Here is a 6000-nt window from a genome sequence, read left to right on the forward strand (position 1 = left end):
CCCATTCACATTACAAACTTATACCTTTAAGTGTCTCTTATGGTGCTCTTACGTTGACAGTTACGTAACTTAATTATTTTTTGTTACAATAGCGAAACACGTCTTAAGCACTAGTTGCCAGTACCTTCTGAAAGGGGCTATGGTCATGAAGTGTACCGTCGCAGGTAGATTAAAATGATGTTTATAATATGTTTTGGGTGGTTTTGGATGCATTGTATCTCTGATATGGTGTACTTATTATTGTATGCGCTACACCAAGAGCTCAATAACAATGTTAATGATAACAATGATGATTGATTGATTGATTGATTGATTGAATGAGTGAATTTATTGCCACTTCATGGGATGGAACACCTTGATTAGCAGAGCTGGTTTTAATAGGGGTCCACATACATACATACATATATAATGGTAAAAAGCGAAAATACATACATTATTGATTTTGTACATCTTGAGTAAAAAAACCAAAAAAAAAAAACCTCTACGCAACAAAACATACAGAACGATACTAAACACATGAAATAAGCTTAGATTCAAAAGTTAAAAACATGTAACAATTACAACAATTAATTTTTCGCAGTTGTACCTTGAAATAAATGAAAGAAACAGAAGATTCCATTACAACCCCTAAGATAAATAAGAATAAATAATATACTGCAAATCGTCAAAGAAATATGCATTTAAAAGTACATCAAGCAACAATTTAAGTAAAAGTCACGCAGAGAATACGCAACTGAAAACAAACTTTCAAAAAACGAAATACTGATTTACTGCAAATAAAATTAAACGAAATAAAAAAGATAAAAGCAAATTTCAGTTTAAAGGGATAGTACAGTATTGGTGGAGGTGAGAATTGGGAATTTAACTTTTTGCAAGATACCAAGAAAGCACTTATTATATAGTACAGAGCATACCAGTTTAAGAGGAATTCAAAGTTTAATTGATGAAAATCGGGTTTGGAATAACTGAAACATCCAAAAACAAAGTAAAACAAAGCAATAGTAATAAAGTGTGGGTCCCACACTTTCTTAGAATCGCTCTTTTTGGATATCTCAGCTATTTCAAATCCAATTTTCATCAAATAAACATTGAATTCCTCTTAGAATTAGATGCTCTTTCATATTTTACAAGAGGTTTTTCATTATCTCACCAAAAAATGTTAGAAACGTGACATTTGGTTTCAACCAGAACTGTACAGTCCCTTTAACAATGGAGCAGTCATAAAATACAGATTAATAAATCAAACATAGTTATGAAGCAATGAAACATCTTTAGTCAGTGTATTTACATATCGCTTGAAAGCCTCCAGTGATATGGATGGAGTTACCGATCTTTTAATCTTGTTCCACAGATTAGTGCCTCTATATGCGAACCTACGCTTACAATAAATAGAAAAGCACTCTGAGAGCGCAGACCTCTGCCAAGCCGCTACGTACTTTCCAATGATGATCTTGCTCTTCCGTAGAGAGCAGTGATTCCCACCCACGCGTATGCGTGCTGAACAATCGTCCAATATCCTAATATAGAAGCCTTTATTACGTCATAAACCCTCAGCTGAGCGGCGCGCCTCGCCCAGCAGAAACCAAAGACGCCCACGCACTGAACTCCCAAGTTCATTGACCCTACCTGCCAAAATAATAAGAATCCTTCATAAATTCCCCCGAAATTCTCGGATCACTACCAAAATTTAATCATCTGTTACTTGTATCATTCTCAACCTTTCCTGCAAGTTTCATACAAATCCGTTAACCACTTTTTGAGTTATTTTGCACACCGACAATCTAACTAACTAGAGAAGCACTCTGAGAGCGCAGAGCTAAGCATGCAGCTCATTTCTACCGCTGATCATGTTCTTCCATAAAGATATCAGTGATTTCCACCCATACGTACTGTATTTTTGTGTGCTGAAAGCCGCCCGAGTTCCCAATATAAAAGCCTTTGTTACGTCATAAACCCTCAGCTGCACGGCGCGCCTCGCCCTAGCAGAAATTATATACCTCATACATGTATAAGATTCGTCTCACCTGATTGGTTAAAAGCCATGAAAATAGCTGTGCCCAATTTTTGATCAAGATGACGTCATGATTTACTGTACCCTGTAAATAGGTGTGGAGACAGTCGCAACCCCGTACACGTAGAAGGAACGGCGCAGTGTTTTCAAAAGTGTGGGGCCCACTTCCGGGTTTCATGAGCTAACAAAGTGATGACACCTTATGTATTCCTTTGTATGGTGCACAAAAAGTGTGGGGGCCCGAGCCCCCACGGCCCCCACGGCTGCGCCGGCCCTGCGGATAGATCACTCATATCAACGCACCAATGATACGACCGCCGCACAGTGGGCCAGAATGAGCTCAGGTTGCGCAAAAAATTATATTCCATGATTTCTTTTTAACCAAATTTGGTGTCTGAAGGTAATTTGGGGCGTAGAATTGATTGAACATAATTTGAAACTCATATGACGTCACTGTGATGCTGATTTTTCATTGGCTACCAAAATCTGTTGTAAATGATGAATAAAGCAATGCAAATCTTGGGCTGTTTTTTTTTTTCTTTACAGATTAATTTGAAAAGGGGTTGATTTATCTTTTCACATTCACTAACAGGGCTTATCTACTACCATTGAATACAAGATGCTTACATATTATGTCACAGAAAGTGAATAAGCATTCGGGTTTCGTTAAAAGAATCGAATTGATGCTGGAAGTTCCATATTATACACACGTACTGCAAAATAATACTGTTGTCCTTGTAATTTAGTATGAACAAGGAAGTTTGAGAGATGGAGTTTCAACTGGCTGTAATTATTCAAACAGCTGCCAATTTTCTATAGATGCACAAAAGAATTCCACGGATGGATTTGTGCCTTTGATGATCAGCGTTCCATGACGCCGTCTTTTTGAGCAATCGGAAGATTCATTTTAAACTCTAACATTATATCGTCTATATTCTGCTTATTTAAGCATATTTAAGCATATGAAACAAAATGTGACTGTACTAAAGATTTATAGAATAACAATGAAACACGGAAATCAGTCATATTGCGTAATCTCTTCAGAAGATATTTGGCGACTTTCTCATGAAGGTAATTAACATGAGTGTTCCATTGCAGATTCTCATCTTTCACTACTCCCAAAAATTTACATATATTTTTTCTCTGAATTATATAATTATCGATAAGCACCTTCATAGTCCTGGCATTTGAGCCAATTCGATGATGATGATGATGATAATAATGACAATAATAATAATAACAATTATTATAACTATTACTAGTAGTAATATTCTTACTATCATTATCATTACTAACATAATAATTATTATCATTATGATGTCTTACTCTGAAAATTTGAAAGGTTATTCGAGTTTGATGATGACAACATTTACTGACAAGGACGCTCTTTCAATTATTTGATGAAAACTTGGGAATAGTTTAAAGGAATGGTACAGTATTGGTGAAGATGAGAATTGGGCTTTTGATTTTTTGCGAGGTACACAGAAAACACTTATGACATGGTACAGAACATACCATTTCTAAGTGGAAGTAAAAACAAAGTAAAACAAAGCGATCATATAATATCTCAGCCATTTGAAAACCAATTTTCATCATATGAACATTGAATTCCTCATGGAATGACATGCCCTTTCATATTTCATAAGATTTTTTTTGGTCATTATCTCACCAAAAAATGTTACAAACCTGAAATTAGGTCTCAACCTCCAGTTAAAACTCCACAGGAGATGTTTGGGAGGTCTACTCATCCAAGATAAAAAAGGACCAAAACTATACGATCCCTTAAACAATAATGACTATTATCATATTATGGTCGATGAATATACAGCGTGAGATCCGTCTTGTTTACTTAATAAATTGGTACTTGTGTATTTGATGCCCCAGTTTAGGGCACAAAAAGGCTCCTTTTCAATGCCTAGACGGAAACCTAGATCCCCTGTTTACTTTCTAACAAATCAACATCATTCGCGGGAATTTGGAATGTTATCACACATCCCGATCCGCATTTGTCCAAGACAACGTTCAAGCGCTCAAGAGCCGACAGTACTAAACCATTCCTTTCAATATCATGTTGCCCCCTTTTTTCTTCGTCTTCTGTACTCTCCTTCCCTCTTTGTTACTTTTGTTTTGTTTTGTTTTTGTTTTTTTAGTTGTGCCCACTCATTTAGGGCTCTGACTTTTTTGTTTCTTTTACCAGGTTTTTGTTTCATTTTTGCAGTTTTGTTGTTTATGTTGTATTCTATTTGTGTGAAGGATCTTGCCAGACCATTTCCAGTCATTTACCTTGGTAAATTAGCTGTATATTTTAGCAGTTGAATTTTGTATCTTCGTACTGTAGCCTACTCTGTATTGCCATTTTTAGTGTTCAGTGTTGTACACTTGCTTCGTACATCTTTTATGTGTACTTGCTTTCTACTTTCAATAGCACCTTTTGTTGCCACACCCTTCACACTCATGCGTATGTCAATAGTACCACCTTCAAAGCAATGCAGGGGCGGATCCAGGGAGGACAGACACCGGCGCACGCCCCCCCCCCCTTTATCTTTTTAAACAAAAGAAATAAAAAAGAAAAAATGGGGGAGGGGTGCCTGCGCCCCCCTTTAATTTTGTAAACGCGCCCCCTCTATACGAAATTCCTGTATCGGCCCCTGCAATGGAGGGGATTTGGATCTGGCGTCTCTGCCATCTCTTTTGTATACCCCTCTGATTGTATCTCTCTTGAACGTGAACCATGTATCCCATTCTGCCAACTGATGCTTGTAACTGTAATCACAGTCTACTTTCTCCTGTTCACAGGCTTGTCAGGCACTGTGGTAAAACTATTGCATACTATAGCAACACATGTGCATGTTTTCAGTTAGCCATTATATCATCTGGTAATATTCAAACAAACCAAGGTCCATGTACTGAAGTTGCTGTAACGCAACATCCTCATGAATATTCCGGTATAGTTTTCAACCGAATCTTATTACATAGATGTACATGCCCTCCATCAGTTAAATGGACAGCCAAGTCATCTGCTTCCTGCGACTGTTTGGAGAAGGGTATGTGATCTTGGGATTGCGCAGCAGTGACGTACACTCACAGGGGAAGCGTTAGGCGAAGGATTCCAAGATCACAATCCCTTTGTGATACTTCCAGTGGGTCTCAATTTGGTTTATGGAACTAACGCAAGATCCTTGACGAATAAAATCGATGCATTGTCAACTCTGATCATAGATAATGATATTGACGTGCTAGTCATCACCAAGTCATGGCTTTCAGATGACCAGAGGGATGAGCTTACTCATGCTGGATTGAAATTATCCCTTCCAAATTTCAATATTATCAATCATCCCAGAAAGACATCTAGAGGAGGTGGTATCTGCGTCTTGTGTAGGTCTGCTGCGCGCTGTGTTGTCAATGACATTCAAAAATTTTGTCGTTTTAAATGTTGGATATCACGATCCATCTAACTTCTTCATCAAGCGTCTACTGTTCGGGTTTATTGCATTTATCGTCCACCCCATTCCTCTCGTCACACCTCTACCCCGTCACTGTACAGGCATGCTAACCTGTAAACACTGAACTACACATTTACTTGAATATGAGACCATTCTGAAGCAATATATAATGTACTCTTAAATGAATCCCATAAGGATTGGAACAATCATCCCCAAACATTCCCATTGATTCCCACTAATCAGTTACTATAGCCATCCCCTTTAACGTTAAATGGGGGCGATATAGTCCGTTGGCCGAGATTTGTTTGCTTGTTTGCTGCTGTTGCTTTTTACTTTTTTTATTTTTAGAAATTCGAAACGTATTTTGCGGAAGTATAGAGGGTCATAAAAGATCATGCAAATACGTACATCAAGAAAAGTTTGTTTGTTTCTTTGTTTGTTTTTCCTTCGGGGTCAAACCATGCAATGAAATAAAGAGAAGAAAACAAGCCGAACTGCAATATGCGTGAATTAAGTATACGCAGATACAAAAATATATATCCTCCA

The sequence above is a fragment of the Diadema setosum genome, chromosome 22 (assembly GCF_964275005.1).
Source record: "Diadema setosum chromosome 22, eeDiaSeto1, whole genome shotgun sequence".
Classification (NCBI taxonomy): Eukaryota; Metazoa; Echinodermata; class Echinoidea; order Diadematoida; family Diadematidae; genus Diadema; species Diadema setosum.